Source organism: Canis aureus, chromosome 17 (assembly GCF_053574225.1).
Source record: "Canis aureus isolate CA01 chromosome 17, VMU_Caureus_v.1.0, whole genome shotgun sequence".
NCBI classification, from domain to species: Eukaryota; Metazoa; Chordata; class Mammalia; order Carnivora; family Canidae; genus Canis; species Canis aureus.
In genome coordinates, this window is record NC_135627.1 from 25,233,987 (window position 1) to 25,252,004 (window position 18,018).

Genomic DNA, 18,018 nt, shown 5'->3' on the forward strand with positions numbered 1-18,018 from the left:
TTGCTGTGGGAAACTGTACCTTTTGTACAATCTATTGTAGCATTTCTGGATTCTAGTTATCTTTTTTTTTTTTAACAGAGAAGTGTTATTGCCATTGCTAATTTTTGTTGTTTTGTTTTGCTTGATGCTGTAACTTTCCTGCACTTGATCTGTGTACTCTGTCTTCTCTGAAGTTGTGTGGTCACTGATGACTCTGCTCATTTGATCTTATGTTTTTAGCCCTAATTCCTAGTTAGTCTAGTAGGCAACCAATGGTTGTTGAAAGAGCCTGCTCAAACCTAAAGCTAGTAAGGTTTCCACTCTCTTACAATAGCTCTTTGTACCAGATTAGGGAATATTTCCAAAGTCAGGCAGTTTTCAAATCTTTCCACCCAGCTCTTTCCTGTCTCCCATGAGCAAGTGCTAAGTTTTCTATTCTGCCGTAGTTTCTTGGAGACCTTGGGGCCATTTGAGTCTCCTCTTTATGTACATAGTGCTACCCATAGAGCTCAGAATATGGAATTGCTTATCTAACTCTACTATGGCTCTTAATTTCTAGGATCCCTCAGCTAAAAGTTTTGATTGGCTAGTGGACTTCCACTAACTCCAGGCATGATTATTACCTTAAGCTAAGAGAGCTATAGGCTTTCTGTGTTTCCAAGTGTGTTTGCTATTTTTATTAGGAATATTGCTGGAGCTAGACTTCCCATTTTCTGAAACAAATTACATTTGCTTCCTCTGCCAGGGAAACTTCCAGTTTTCACAGTTGGCACTGCTCTTGTAGAAATACTATGCTGACTGAAATGATGGGAAGTGGGTACAGGAGAAGCCCTAGCAATAATGACACAGATTCTCACTGTTCTTACCTGAAATCCATTGGTACATCATTTAAAAATGCTTCTGTTTTTGTTCATTTGTTGGCCTTTGACCAATTTCCAGAATCTTGAAATAGATATAGATATTTGTGACAACTTTGTTCAGATACCAATTTGGATTTGAAGGAGACCATTTTATGACTTCTGTATGCCTCCATAACCAGAAGATCTCTGTGTTCTTTTTGATAAGACAAAATGAAACAAAACAAAAACCTTGATTTAAACTCTTTTAAATAACAGACTTTTGTAATTTTTCTCAGATATTCCTTGCTTAAAGAATTCTCCCTCAAGGCACCCAGGTGGCACACTTGGTTGAGGTTCTGACTCTTGGTTTCAGCTCAGGTAATGATCTTGGGGTTGTGAGATCAGGCCTGTGTCATGCTCTATACTCAGCAGGGAGTCTGCTTAAGGGTCTTTCCCTCTTCTCTGACCCTCCTGCTCATGCTCTCTCTCTAAAATAAATAAATCTCTAAAAAACAACAATAAAAAAGTCCTCTCATCCAGCCCACTCCTCCCTTTGTTGAGTTTTCAGGATCCTCTAGCAAAATATACAGTGAACTGTTATCACTGCCCTCATCAACCTGTTTGGATGGTTCCTCCATCACTTCTGCTGTTAGATCCCCTCTAACTGACAGTGAGAGCCCCTATAAAATTTTCTGTTTGTGTTCTCCCTCATGGCTAGTTTCTGTATCTCTTTTGGGCATGGGCAAGTGGGATTGTAGGTGTCCATCATGCACTACTGAGGAAATGCAGGAGTCTGAGGAATTCTGTGTTTGCTGTCTCAGGCTTGGACACACAGTGCCATTGTGATGACTGAGAGAGGCTTTATCTTGAATTTGCAGCACTGGTCTCCTTTAAAATCATTTCTCCAAATGTCAAGAAAGTTGCACCATTACAACACCTCACTCCAAAAGACTAGATCTTAAAAACAACAACCCCCGACACACAAAAATACAGGTAGAAATTATAATCTAAATATCATATCTACTTTGTTCTGACTCTATATCCTCACATACTCTCCAGCCCTCTTTCTTCACAGTTCAGAGGATTATATGGTTGGGAGCAAAGATTAAGCTTTCTATATCTTTCTCCTTTATAGCAATAAGGAATATTTTTATTTAATTTAAAAGCTCAGTATTTACTAGGTTTTATAATCTTTTCTCAAGACAATGTCATTGTTCTGTCTCAAGACCTGATTTGAGAGGATCATCAGAGACAAGGGAGAGACATACTGCAGTTAGTGTATATCTTCCTGCCACAATTGCAATAGACTTTTCAAAATAGAATAAATCCTGAACATTCTCTGATTAGTAAAAGACATCTAGGCCTTGATTTATCATATTTCAAGGTGCACCCTTGACCAGAGGCACAGACTGGCAATGTGAATATCACCACATGCTGGAAAAGCAAGAGCCTGTGATGTTTGGGAAACACTGAACTTACAAGGGAAAGATGTGGCTGGGAATATTCTAGCCTAGTGGTCTCTATGCTTGTTGCACATTTTTAGTTGGTCAGGGAAGAGTTTGAATATAGCAGGGTTCATGTTCCACCTAGAAATCATGATCTAATTGTCTTGGGATATGAACACTGTTTAATTCTGTGATGTAGCCACAGCTTGTTTCAGCCTTTCTTGGAGGAGTTAGCAGAAGACTCATTTGGTTTTATGAATTTACTGTACATACTCTCAGAGAGGCACTATATGAGCAAATGAAAGTCTTAGGTAGTTGAAAAATGCCTAGACTGTAGTCACTGGTGGCTAAAGAGTCTCATTTCTCTACTTTCCTTGATAGTCTTTTATCTTTCTACTTCCTATTACTTCCTATTATTATCATTCTTATTTTATCTTTCTACTTCCTATTACTTCCTATTATTATCATTATATTATTTATTAACGTCAGGGTCCCCAGACTAAAACACCCAGGCTCTGATAATATTAATGTTCTAGAACATCAAAACAGAGAACCTAGTCTTGAACATAAATAATGACCAGCTTGAGTTTACCTGCTGAAGTACTTCAGAATATATGCACTTTTTCTTTTTCTTTTTTTTTTTTATCTTAGGGAGTGTGTGCATGAGTGGGGGAGGGGCTGAAAGTGGGGGAAGGGCTGAGGGAAAGGGAGGGAGAGAATCTCAAGCAGACTCCCTGCTGAGCATGGAGCCCAATGTGGGACTCGATCCCATGACTCTAAGATCATGACCTGAGCCAAAATCATGAGCCAGATGCTTAACCAACTGAGCCACCCAGGAGCCCCATCACTTTTCCTTAAATGACACATACAGCACTTCCATCTTTAAATTTTCACAAGTATTTGTTTATGGAGAATAAGCTGTCTGAGGCCAGCATGGTAGATTATTTTACTAGCCTTGCCATAATGAAATACTGCAGACTGGGTGGTTTAGAGAACAGAACAGGATTTTCTCACAGTTCTGAAGGCTGAAAGTCCAAGATCAAAGTGTTATCAGGGTTGGCTTCTCCTGAGGCCTCTCTCTTTGACGTGCAAAAGGCCACTTTTCTTCATATGTCCTCACATGGCCTTCTTCCTGTATACATACGTCCCTGCTGTCTCTGTGTCTTATCTCCTCTTTTTATAAGGACACAAAGCAGACTGAATTAGGTACAACCTTAAAAGCCTCATTTTAGCTCCTTCACTTCTTTAGAAACCTTACCTCAGAGGGGGTTGGAACTTTAACATGAATTTTGAGGGGACAAATTCAGCCTATAACAGCTGCTGATGCTGCTGAAAGAACACGGAGAAACAAAGCTTGAAAGAAGGACTGTTTTAATCTATGATCTTGTGACAACTACTTAAATTTTATTTTTTCTTGTTTTCTTTACCTGTAAAATGAGGGGAAAGTGATCATCATAGTAGTTAAAATTAAAACATGCATTAAAATTAGGCTGCACAGTATTATGATATGAATCTCCATGGATTCATTGTGTTTCTGTGTGATCTCTTGACTTCTGAGCAAAGGGCATGCTTGAAAGCAAGTGAAATTGGAAATTAAAAATAGTATATCCCTCTGGAGAAATTTGGAGTCATCCTAGGGCATTGAAGATGAAGCCTTCTTCCCCTCACTTCAACATATGCTTACATTATGGAGCAATAACCTAAAGATGGCATCCTAGTTTCCCATGGAGGAATTTTGCTTACATCCTATGGTACTGAGTAAATTTCACTCTCTCTGAAAGGGAGGATAGTAAGGTCACCAAAAACTCTGATAAAGATCAGAATCTTAAAATGGCAGATTTCCTTTCTTGTGGTGACAGGTTCTCATGGTGTCTCCCTGTGGGAATTGGGGTATAGTGAATCACTCTAAGTTATAGCTCTGGTTGCCTTTCACGTCATACATAATAAACTGTGCTTTTGATCCAGGGATCTTGTGTTCTTCTGTCAGTATGTAAACATAAAATTCTACTAGGCTAACTAGCTACTTTCAAGTCTGGTGAAATTTCAGACCCTTCACAATATCTGACTAATCCCAGATAAGCATTAAATAAATGCCAGTTCTTATGATAATTTTGTCAGGAATGTAGATTACTTTAAACTGGAAAGTACATAACAGAGAAACTTGGAAATCCTCTCTTGGAATTCTTTCTCAAGGGTGCAATTTAATCACTATATATTTACCATTTGTATGAATTAAAACTTTACTGAATTCACTTGTTCTTTTTATGATTGGAGGCAGAAATAAATTAGGAGCAAATATTCCACTTGAAATAAATGAGGAACAAATACTCTGCTTGAAATTTCTTGAAATATATTAATAATTAGAATATTTCTTAGACTATTTTAGAGATTTCTTGATTGTGTTAATAGGATATTTTTAACAAACTCTAATACAGTGGATGAGTTCAAAATAATCAACAACAATAATCATTCTTTTACACAATTGGTAGAAATGACTTTTGTTACATTTATTTAACAAAACTCCTTAGCTTAGCTCTAATTAATGAATCTCTTTGTCTTAAAAGAAAGGGATTGGGACATAGAAAATATTTTCAGTTTAATTTTTCCACCTTACTAGAATATGCTTGGGTTCACGGTCTTGAAAGCACAATCTCAGTAGAATCTGTGACAGAAACAAGATGCAGTATTTATAGCAGATTAACCTATTTGATACCAATAGTTATAATACCTGCCTTAACTATTGCACATAATAGACCAGGCAGTAGAAGAAAAGTGCATGGATCAAAGTATCTCTAAGTACTATAAATAATGTACTATAAATACCAAGTATATGTATAGGATAACAAGTGCATGGGATGGTGTAATTAAGCTTTAAATTTTAACATATGGCTAATGCTAAAATTTTCTGTTCCACTCATCTCCAGTCCTGTCCCATGCTTTTTATTCTATCCTCTCAGTATGTTCCACTAACCAACATCAATTCCTCTCTTCCATTTTTCAAAGTGCAATTTGAAAAACAAACTAGAATAGCTTTTGATTTAATCTAATTTTTTGGCTTCATCCTAACCATGAAGAGACCTGCCTTAGAACCACACTTCCAGGTGATTCTTATGTGCACTAATTTTGCATTCTACTTTCCTGGCCTTTAAGTCTCTGTGAAACTTTCTCATTATTTTAAAATTCAGGCCTAATAGTTTAATTATGTTCTTAATTGACTTCTAGTAGATCCTGCCAGACTGTGCTAATAGCGCTCATATTGACACTACGCAGGCACTTCGTATAAGTTATCTCTCCTAATTATCACACCAGTGCCATGGAATGGTTTATTCCCATTTCACCTATCAGAAAATGAAATGAAGAGTTAAATAGCCTTATGATTCACTGGCAGCTTGTAGCAGAAAGAACTTGGGTTCTAGAATACCAGAAGCAGGCTGGTAGCCAGAAAAAAATAGATATTAATTCTATCTAGAGCTAGGCATTTCTGTCTAAAAATTTTCATACACCAGTCACCACCAGTCTGTCCCCCAATAATGTCTATCTACAATCATTTGCTTCTTTGTATCCCATAAATAACTTTGCTGAAAAAACGTTTTTGAAGTAGTCATTATGAGAATAGACCATCCCCTCCTTTGAGATTTCTTTTTGATTCTACCTGAGTTTCATCATGTCTTCCTCCAATCACTAATTTTAAACTAATTGTAAAATTCTCCATCTTGCCTCCCAAAACTTTCTGGGAAACTGAATTAGAATGACATAATTTTGTTCTCAGAATCATTCTAAGATTGAATTTGTATTTTATTCTTTTAATAATGTAACAGAATGCTCAGTTGTGCTTCTGTTGCCCAAAATTGACAATGGTATCCAAAACTGGGGACTGAGAAGCATCAAGCAACAGGCAGTTAGAGGCCAGATACTCACTTCAGCATTTAATAAGAGAAGCGACATTGGCTGTGCTACCCTGATTCTAATCTAGTTTCTGAGCCCTCCATTTTAAGCCAAGTAAGAATGTTTCCAACAAAATTACTCACAGAGTTTTAGGGTTGCCTTCTTTCTCCATTTGAAGGTCTGTTCTTTAAACTATCAGCTACATATGCTTATTTAGGCAAGAGTTGGGGAGGGAATTGAAGTGAAAATGCTAGGCAGGAAGAAGGCACAAAATGGAGCAGCAAGCATAACCATCACTCGAGGTGGCAAGGATGCATAAGTTTTCTGTGGTATTTATAGTACATGAAAATCAAATTTGAGACATGTTGCCATTGCTGGTATCTCAATCAGGAAGCCTGCCAAATCTGCTGGCTGCCAAGCGAACAAAAGACTGTGGGGTGGTAGCGGAAGGGTTGGAAGAAGGCAAACCAAAGGAATCACCCTCTTTGCATATCTCCTGTCTGTAAGTTTACCCATGTATACAGTGAGATAGCCAACCTTCACACTGTTACACAGAACATCAGTGATGACCTAGATAAGGGAGGAAAGAAGATGCAGCCAAAAGAGACACTTGTTCTTTTCTACTCCTCTTATTCCTATCCTGGTCTAGTGAAGGAGAGCAGAACCTGAAAGAAAAAAGAAAGCAGTGAGAAAGTAGAAACTACCACCTACCCCATGTGGGCTACTAGGGCCAGAGTTGATCCTGACGTAGGCAGAGAAGTCTAGAAGATAAGCATTGAATGAGATAGGATTTTAGTCTATTGCACTTGATGAAACTTGTTTGACTTTTTCAAATCTGACAAGAACCATAATGTTATTGAATCTTCCCACAATTGGATGAAAGGACAAAGCCACTGAATCTTTTTCTCTTATTCGGTTCACACTTGTGTAGCAAACAAGAGAAAACTAAAATACAATCCTATTCAGAATAATGGAGATTTAATTTGGCTTTGCATTTTTAGCCATTCTTACATGCCAGGATTTCTTTATCCTTTTTTAATCTAGGAGTTTTGAAAGTGTAGTGTTCATATGAGCTGCACTGACATCACTTGAAAGCTTGTTAGAAACATAAATTCTCAGGCCCTAACCGAGACACACGAATCAAGAACTTGGAGGTATGGCCCAGTGATGTGTTTTTTAACCCGCCTTCCAGGTGATTTTAGTACAAACGGGAGTTTAAGAATCACTGTGTATTTTGTTTTCTGTTTTGCATGTCTTGAGAGAAAGAGTTACACAGATTTAATATTTAAATCACAATTTTGTAGCTTCAAATATTCATCACTTCATTTCTATAGTACTTGGTTTAACTTAAAAATATTTTGGATCTTTTATTACAGTATTTCAATACTGTACTATACAATATTACAGTACAATGTTATTCAGTAATTTAAATAGTTTGGAATTTTTGTATTTTTTCTAAATGAAAATGTCTCATTTCATATATTTATATTTGTAATTAGTTACTGATTATTTAATATAAACTATTAATGAGCTATCCTACTGAGGAGCTATTCCATTAAAATTTCTTTAGAATATCATGCATGGCCTTTAAAAAATGTAAGTATTTCTGTAATTCAGTATTATGCTTAATTCAGAATGACAAAGTTAAATGATTAACACATTCCCAAAATTTATGTCTGGCTCAGTAATTCCTTAACAGTTTGTAACTGACCCATATTTAGCTGATAAAATATTTCTATTGCTTTGAAAATTTTATCACAGCCAGCTTAAAGTTAGCTTCTCAAAAATGTCTTATGTCTGGTTTAATCTCTAAAATGCATTTCTAGCCTTGATTGGTATCTGATGATCTTTTTTTTTTTTGTAATTTAAAAATTGGTAAAATCCTTTTCACTTTAATAATCATACATTTACATAGTAGTAAAACAAGGAAGAAGGTTGTTGTCCGTGGCCATAATATTTTTTATAAAAATACAGATACATGTGTGTGTGCAAACACACACACACAGACACACATACATATTTCTAATTAAATCATGGCTTGATTCTACTTTGGAGTCAGAATAAGGGTGCATAAGGACTTGTTGGATAACTGTTTCTGAGTAAAATAAACTTTAAAAATTCTCAAATTTTACCATGTTGTGAAGCATAAAGCATTGCCATGTTATATTTAGAAAACTAGAGAAGAGACTAATGATAAATGTGCTAAATGTGCATAATAACACAAAAATGCATTTCTGCCAAAAAAAGGTGATCAGAGCAAAAGATATATTTTGATTTCATGTTAGTATTTACAATATATCCACATGCCCTTAGTGTAATGGAATTTGACTTAACTCTGCTAGAGTGGATTCATAACAAAAATAACAATATCACTGTGTTTTGGGATGTTCGAAGGATGTCAGGAATCTCTGTAAATGCTAAAAATACAGTGTAGTATACCAAACAAAGGGATGCTAAGAACATGTGAGGTCTAAAATTTGTGGATTTGGGCCAGCTGAGCACAGCAACAAGTAGTTCATTTTAGCAGCATGCACAAACACTTCTTTCATAGAGGAACACTCTGTCACTATTCCAGCCCTCTGCTCTCCCTGAAAAATCCCATACATGACATTTGCATTGACTTCATCAGCTTCAAATTGCACCATCATGAATACTAGCACGTATTTTGTATTCTTTGCATCAATAGCCAGGACAGGAGGCTAATTAGTGTACCACCAATGCTTTAAACACAGAGTTGCCATAAAGAGCAATTCTCTCTTACAAAAACCTCAACTTCAAAACTGTCAATTTAATCAGAGATGGGATTTTTTTTTTCCCCCTAACACAAAGTGAACCTGAAGAGCTACCCTATGTTAAAAAGTTTTAACCCTTATTACTAAAATGTCAAATAATATTTTAAAAACTATTCCAGCTTCAACTAAGAAACTTCAAATTCTATGTGAAATGAAGTCATTCATGGAAAGAGCTCATAAATTAATCTGACTGCTAGATAGACTTCGAATTCTGTGATAAATTAAATGCAATAGCTTATTGAAAGCTATTATAAAGTAACATGTGGTAACTTTATAGTATTTAGAGTATTAGTTGTGAGAAGGAAACTCAGAGCCTTTATTTTTAGTATCTGACCCCAAAGTTGTAAGAATGAAACTGAGAGCCTTTTTTTCTCGTATCTGATACTTGTGCTTTGAGCAAATATCACTGGGTTTAGACCTGCCATAGTTCTTAGAAACTCATAAATTTCCACTAAATAATAATATCTTGAGCATGAGAGTGAATGACCATGTATAATATTTCAACAGAATATATATACCTGTATATATATTTATATGTACTTATGCAGACATGTACAAATACACACTCTTGAAAAAATAGATACAAACTTTTGGTTTGTAAAAAACAAAAATTGGTTTTGAAATTGGTCAAGGGCACTTGATGGGATGAGCACTGGGTGTTATACTATATGTTGGCAAATTGAATTTAAATTTAAAAATTTTAAAAAAATTGGTCAAGGGAAAAGAAGATAAAACATCCATATATTATCTGAAATTGTTTAAAATTCTCCATTCGTAACCATGTAGTAGTTGTGACTGAGAGAAATCTCTCCAGTTTCGTTTTTGTGGAATAGTAAACAAGTGATCATTACCATCTATATGTGAGTCAGACTGTTATAGTGAGGTCAATACTTCTGTGTAGTAAACTTTTCAAAGCACAATTATAATTGAAAACAATGTTAACAATAGTTTTTGAGGAGTTATTTTGCACCTGTGATGATAAGGTTTGACCTTTAATGGCTTTTTTTATACCTGTATATATTCCAAAATAATCACCACAGTAAGTCTACTTAACATCCATCACCACACATAGCTACAACTTTTTTTCCCTTGTGATGAGAATTTTTAAAACCTGCTCCGTTAGCACCTTTCAAATATATAATATAGTAGTTAAAACTGTAGTCACCATGCTGATTACATTGCCATGACTTACTTTATAACTGAAGTTTCTACCTTTGGACCCCCTTCACCCATTTCACCCATCTCTCACCTTCCTGGAAATCACCAATCTGTGTTTTATATCTGTGAGCTTTAGTTTTTGTTTATTTGATTGGTTCATATAAAAATGAGATCTTAAGTTTGTTTTTTTGTTTCATTTATTTCACTTAACATAATTCCTTCAAGTTCCATCCCTGTTCCTTCTCTTTTATAGCTGAATGATAGTCCATTGTGTGTGTGTGTGTGTGTGTGTGTGTGTGTGTGTGTGTGTGACATTTTCTTTATCCATTGATGGAAAGTTAGGTTGATTCTGTGTCTTGGCTATTATAACAATGCTGCAGTGACCATGGGGATACATATATCTGTTTGAATTAGTATTTCCATTTTCTTCAAATAATGTCAGATCATATGGGAGTTCTATTTTTCATTTTTTGATGAACCTCCATACTGTTTTCTTTCCATTAGTGGTTGCATTAATTAATGTTCCTACCAACAGTATAAAAGTGCAATGCATTGTATATGACACAGGAACTACAGATTAAATATGTGATCTCAATGTGTTTAGAATGAATCTTCACAATTAAAGAACAATTTCATATTTTGTTTTGTTTTGTTTTTCTTTTTCAGAAGCCATTAACAATGTGGCTTTTAAAAAAGACTATGCACTATGGTTTTTATATAAAAGGTTTAAAAAACATAGCATGTATTTTTTAAAACCAGTGTAATAGGAAGCATATCATTTAATAATTTTCTTATTATGGCTACCAAAACCTCGACTGAAAATTGTAAAACATTATAGAACATCATTCAACTAAAAATTTTCTGAGATGATAGCATTAAACTAGCAGAAGAGTAAATTAATGAGTATATTAATTTAGAAATCATTAGCTCATATCTCATTTAGCTGTACTGCTAAACAAATCAGAGTAACTGAAAAGATTTTAATTATTTAGTTAAATGTGGTCTTAAACTAAACTCCTCTCCTGCCTGTGTTGAAAATAGACTACAGATGATTACATTTCCATAGACTTCAAAACATAAGCTTCTTTTGGTTTGAAATAAGAATGTTAGAGTTGCCAAGTATAAAGTTTATAACTGCTGTTATTTTGGATTATATAGAGTTATGAAAATCCAAATGTTTTACAAAGTTAAAAAGTATTCTTTTTTTTTGCTCACTTATAACTCAAAAATCTCTAAAGTCATTCTGCCAAAATATGCCAAGAAGCCCAGCTTCTTGCCATATGTCTGCATAATCTTATCGAATCACTGCTATCCACGTGCACACTCTCACACACATACAAACAGGGGATGCCAAAGATTAAAAATATACTTATTTTACAGAAGCTTGAATTGAGACCATGACCTCGTTTGAACATAGCATGTGGCCTACTTCTAGGGTTATTTTTAAGCTACCATTAACAGAAGTATGTATGTATATTTTACTTAATACTTCCTGTATTTTCAATATTCCTATATTTCCTATAATTTCCTATAATATTCCTATATATTTCCTATAATTTCCTATAATATTTATATATATATATTTCCTATAATTTCCTATAATATTTCCTATAATATTCCTATATATTCCTATAATTTCAATGTATCTTACTAGTCAAGAACTATTGAAATAATCTAATACATAATTTATTTTTTAAACTTCATTTACTATGTACAGTTTTCTTTATTTACCAGTTCATAATAGGAAACCATATAATAGTGGATGGTATTCAGGAAGCACTAAATAAGCACTAGCCATAATATAATTAATATTTAATAGTATTATTAAAACACATGTACAAGTTGATTCTTAGACAAGACCATTAATGTCTTAAGTTCTTAAAATAATTAATTCTTTTTTAAAAAGGATTTTATTATTCATGAGAGACACAGAGAGAGGTAGAGACACAAACAGAGGGAGAAGCAGGCTCCCTGGAGGAAGCCTGATTTGGGACTTGATCCCAGAACCCTGGGATCATCATCTGAGCCAAAGGCAGAAGCTCAACCACTGAGCCATCCAGGTGCCCCAAAATAATTAAATTCTATTAATAAGCTGTCAATTCGATTCTTTTCCTTTGTGAAACATAGCAGCTCATCAGTCTGTTCTGAGGTCATGATTGTCCAAAGTTCCATGTTTTCTGTTTCTAGATACCCATCACATACCTTCCTATAATATTAGTCTTCAGTTCCAGGTCCTGTGAGAAAACAGACACCAGGATTGTATTTTCCCTTGAGACATGGACTAAAGGGAATTTCAAATTTGGATGTTCTAAAGTGTTTAAAGAGTACCTACTGCATGCCAAAAATAATTAAAAACCATTCCTGTATGTCTGTGTTTTGGGAAAAAAAATGTGAGTGGGAAAAAGCAGGAGGAGTGAGCTCCTCTCCTTATCTCAAATATCACCACATTTGTTCTAGAATAAGTAAGTCTCAAATGCTTCAGGATATTGGAAGTTCTTTCCAAGCTGATCTCTGTTCACTCTTCTATACTAATATTTTACTGATTTTTCTAATCCAAATTACCGTGTCAAGATGTATGTCCTTTCAGATTATAATGTGCATTTTGCACCTTTACCCCTTGAATTTCATGTTTCTCTGCTATTTATATTCACACTGACTTGTGTGTCTTGTTAATTGTCTTTCTGTTATCCAGTTGATAGTGAGCTACTTTAACTTTGCTTTTATTCTTAGTCCTAGCTAAAGAACTCATGTTTATTTAATATGTGAACAAATGAAAACTTTTTTTTTTTGAGAAATACTGAAAACTGTATATAATCTACTCAGTGGGAACTACTGCCATTCAATCCCACTATAATGAATTTAAATCACTTCAATGGCACTCAGCCTTGGATGCATGTATAATCACTTGGAAGTTTTGAAAGAAATCATGTTTTAAAGACCTGTTCCAAGCACTTACATTAAAATACCTGGAGGTAGAGGAGACTTGGCATTAATCAGTTTTAAACTCTCCCAGGTGATTCTGATGGGTAGCCATGGTTGAGAACCACAGGCATAGATGACCTTGTATCTATCTATAAGATTTAATATCACATGTACTTACAAGTTAGGACAAGGCATCAATGGGCTGGGCTGCCTATAATGTGGCTAATATGGATCTACTTCCTGGGCACTTTTCCAGTGCATAGTAATGTAAGAGGTTTTTTATGGAGTTCAGACCTACGTTTTATAATCTATTTCTTATGACTCAATTTGGTCACGGTTTTGTGACATAGCTGTGTCATTTTAATCTCTTCTACAAAAGAGATTTTGCAGATGCTTCTTTAAACTTTATTTGAACAAGCCACTTTGTGTTTTTTTCTGTGACACAGTCTATACCTATTAATAGATTGTTCTAATTCTAGTCAATTTCCTGTTAAAAAAAAATAAAATTCAGCCAAGTAAATTTGAAGATCTAATTAGCTTTATTAAAGGATTCATGAATCAGGCACCATCCTATCTGGTAAGTAGAGAGGAGCTGGGAATTGTACAAATGAAAGGAGGGTGGGGCATCTTTACTACCAAAAGAAAAGGATTGTTCCAGGCAAGGTTGATTTTGACTAGGGGGAAAAATGGGCAGCAGATGACCTCATTTTCCTTTGGGGGATGAAGAGGGCCCACATAGTAGATTGCTTCATTGACACCAATGAAGAAAATTCCTGACTGACTGGTTCAATTTCTGGGAGACATTGAAACAGCAGCTGGATTGAATATTAAACCTCAATTTGGGGACTCTGCATAAATGATGCCATTTTGGGCTGTAGTTTCCTTTTTAACATTCCTCATTTGGATTGATTAAAAATCAGCTTCCCTGGGACACCTGGGTTCAGTTGGTTGGGCTTCTGACTCTTGATTTTGGCTCATATCTTGATCTCAGGTTTGTGAAGTTGAGCCCTGCATCAGGCTCTGTGCTGAGCATGGAGCCTGCTTAAGATTTTCTCTTCCTTTTACTCCGCCCCTCCCCTGCACACACTAGTGTTCTCTCTCTCTCTCTCAAAAAATTCTGCTTCCCTATAGTTTTCCCCGGTCTTTGTACATGAAAGAATTCTGTTTACCATCTGTAAGTCCATTGAGTATTTGAAGATGATTATTTATTTTTTCCAAACTGTGTCTTTACATTCCTCTTATGTTATTTGGCTTTTGTATTACTTGGTTTGTAACAACTCTAATTAAAGTACAATTCTGCACAAATATTTAATAATGGAAAATGCATAGTGAACTAGCACACACTACAATAAAATCATATATTTTAAGGTGACAATTTTGACTTGGTAAACCAAAGTTACCCCTCCCTTCCTACCTAGCCTGTATTTTTATTGTTTTTTTTTTTCCCCAAAGATTTTATTTATTTATTTATTTCAGAAAGAAAGCATGCATGAGAGCATGCATGTGTTGGGGGAGGGGCTGAAAAAGAAAGGAGAGAAAATCCCAAGCAGATTTCATGTTGAGCACAGAGCTCTACAGGGGGCTGATCCCAAGACCCTGAGATCACAACCTGAGCCAAAGCCAAGAGTCAGACTCTTAACCAACTGTGCCACCCAGGTGCCCCTATTGTGTTTTATAAACACAATAATACAGATGTTATTTTTATCGTGGCTTAATATTAGTTTATTTCACAATTCTCATCATATATTCTTGCAGTCTAATTGGTCTAATGTAAGAAAAAAGAGATTTCTTGAGAAAGCTGGAGGCAGAGATGTTTTTCAGAGTCATTTGGGCACTAACTATGAGTTCTTCCTCTGGAAAAAGTATGGCCTTGCTGATAGAGAGTTTGTTTGATTCAGGACGTCTATGTATTTCCTTAAAAGAAAACACATTGATTGATAATTTGAGATTTTCTAAAATGTCAGCTGAAGTTCCATGCATGAAATGTCAAAATCATGAAACAAATTGACGTTTTGGAAACTGGCAAGACCCTACCTTGTTCAGACAGTATGCTATGTAATGTGATTGCCTTCCTCTACCAGGGACTACATCTGTTTGGGCATTTTTATTATGATTTTATATTTTTAGATAAATAAAATGACAATGCAGTCTGTGTAGAGTATGTTTATCTGTGTGTATGTATGTGTATGAACATGTGTAATTATATGCTTGCATTTTGTTTTGCTTTGGTAAGCAGATAGATATTCCTTTCCTCTTTATTCAGCTTGTCTGAAAAGCAACGCTCATCAGGCGTTAAATATTTCTTCCCGTTCTGGCTGATGCATGGCATCAACATCCAAAATGACTTTATCAAAGATGTTAATAAAAATGCTGAAGGGAAAAGGTACAAAGATAGGACTTTGTAGCATACCACTTAAGAGGGCTCCCAATACTTCCTACCTGCAATTTGAAAGCAATCCATTACTCAACATTCCTGGGACATTATTTTTCAAATAGTTATATCGTCCTTCTACTCGTGAACACACAAGGAGAAGGCACCAGGTATAAACCAGAAAAAGGGCCCTCACCAAATAATGCAATCATGTTGGTGCCCTGTTATTGGACTCTGAGTATCTGGAACTATGAGAAATAAATTTTTGTGTTAGGGGAAAAAACAACAACAACTAAACTAAACATGGTATCACTGGGACACCTGGGTGGTTTAGTCAGTTAAGTGTCTGCCTTTGGCTCAGGTCATGATCCCAAGGTTCTGGGATGGAACTCCACATCAGGGGCTCCCCTGATTGTGCTCTCTCACTTTTTCAAATAAATAAAATCTTAAGTGATATCACTAAGAATTCCACTGGCTTCATATAGCAAAGGTTTATTTCTCACTACTGTTCTGTGTCCTCTACTGTGGGTTCTATTTCTTAATGTTCTAGAATTCAGGCTGAAGGAACAGGCGTATCTAGGATATACTGGTTTTGTGGCAGCAGTGGAATAAGCAGTAGAATAAGCAGTGTCAAACCCGTCCAATGGCTCTGAAAACTTGAATGTGATTGTGGTTGAATGTGATGTATCACTTATTCCTTCATCTCCTTGGACAGAGACAATTCTATGGTCTATTGGCCCTGATGCAAATGGGAGAGGGAGGGTATATTCATCCTACAGGGAGAACACTGAAGAGATGTTTCATAGATTGGAGCAGTGGATATCTAGAAAAAATAGTACAATCTACTATGGAATTCTTTAAGGTCAAGAGCCTTGCCTTACCCATGGCTATATTTCCAGAGTCAACAATAATGCATAGTACATAATAAGATCTTAATACTTGTTTGTTTATTGAATGGAAGGATTGATGAATGACTGAATGAACAATTGAACGATTAATTTTCTGATATTAAATACAGATGCCATTGAATACCAAGCTAAACCCCTTAACATTTTAACTGTTAAAAGAATAAGTAATCATTAGAAGACTTGACTAAAAGATAGCTAGAAATTCCTAGTGAAACTATGGAGCAAAATACAGCCAGAAGACCATCTTCTTAAGAGCCCTCAGAGAGATTGTTAAACATGCAGAATACTTGAGCTAGATATTTTAGTTCAGATTCTACAAAAGTGCCTAAATAAGTTCATTTTCTTTCAATGGATATATTTTGTAATTTTAAAGTACCCTAAAAAATAAAGTACCCTAAAGTTTTAGAACTCCTCACTGATGCATATAAGAACAAAGAACTATTACCTAAACATTTGAGCTTAGAGAATTTATGGAGAAGTGGGTTCTGGAGAAGAAGACAAAAATATCATAAGAGAGATGAAATTGTTGATGTGGTAGGATTATCTGTTAATCCTGCCTTTAGGTGTACTATTGTTCCCCCCTCCTTTTTGTGAATATTTCTTCCTTTTACATCTAAAAATGACAAGACCTTTCTTAGGTGAAGTTAGCAATTACTCAGAGAGTTTTCTTCTGACATATATTTGCAAATTCTAACCAGATTGCTGGATTGTCACCTGGAGGGAGGGGATAGAGGTAAGTGATGGTGTAATGAGGAGGTGGCAGGAAGAGGTAGAATGAAATAAAAGGTATAAGAACTACACCAGAAATTGGAGGATAAAAAATTAGGCATTTGGCAGGATATTTGAGCCGAGTTCTCAAACTTGTTTTCAGATGTGCTATAAAGTGTTACTTTTACTTTCTCAGAAAAGTAGAAGCATTTAAAACATATTAAGCAACCAAAAAATGTTACCTATTTCAAATATATATATTTTAGTTTAGCTTCCTCATTTAAGTGTATTATTTTCACATAAATGTTCATTGTTTTAGATTTTTGTCTCCTGCCTATCTAAATATAGATGAAATATATTATGAATTAATAGATAGTATTTTGTATTGCCATAAAATTTTAAATAAGCTATTTTTTTACTATCTTGCTTTATTTAGCAATAAATTTATATAATTAATATAAATTATGTAAATTAATAATTATTTTTAAACATCTGGAGCCATTCCTAATGTCATCGCTAGAATTTCTTTAAACATTCTCGGATATCATCATTCCCTATGATTGTTATTAATAGGATGTTATCCATTTATATGATATTGTGGTTTCTTTTTTTTAATATTTTTATTTTTTTAATTTTTTATTTATTTATGATAGTCACAGAGAGAGAGAGAGAGAGAGAGAGGCAGAGACATAGGCAGAGGGAGAAGCAGGCTCCATGCACTGGGAGCCCGATGTGGGATTCGATCCCAGGTCTCCAGGATCGTGCCCTGGGCCAAAGGCAGGCGCCAAACCGTTGTGCCACCCAGGGATCTCGATATTGTGGTTTCTTAATACTTTCCCATTTCTTATAAATAATCTTATTATAATACATTGATTAAGAAGACACTAGCATGAGACTACAAACAAACCTCACAACAAACCTCAAATTACTCATCTATAAGAGAGATATAAAATACTGTCTATCTCAGAGAATTATGAGCACTGAATAAAATATGTTTAAAGGCATAACACA

General features: G+C 35.1%; 1 long non-coding RNA gene across 5 annotated transcripts in view; it reads right to left on the reverse strand.

The window, feature by feature from the left end:
- LOC144287852 (uncharacterized) overlaps nt 1-18,018 on the reverse strand; it is a 102,363-nt gene that overhangs the window by 27,823 nt on the left and 56,522 nt on the right. For 2 of the 5 annotated variants that reach the window (XR_013355633.1, XR_013355629.1), the window contains 2 exons: nt 6,686-6,813; nt 4,750-4,925 (listed from right to left, as the gene is read on the reverse strand). The exons of 1 other annotated variant lie outside the window; for it this stretch is intronic. This is a non-coding gene — a long non-coding RNA (uncharacterized LOC144287852). Of the gene's footprint in view, nt 1-4,749; nt 4,926-6,685; nt 6,814-6,859; nt 6,910-18,018 lie in introns of those variants that run through there. 2 more of the 5 variants (XR_013355634.1, XR_013355631.1) reach the window with 1 other exon arrangement.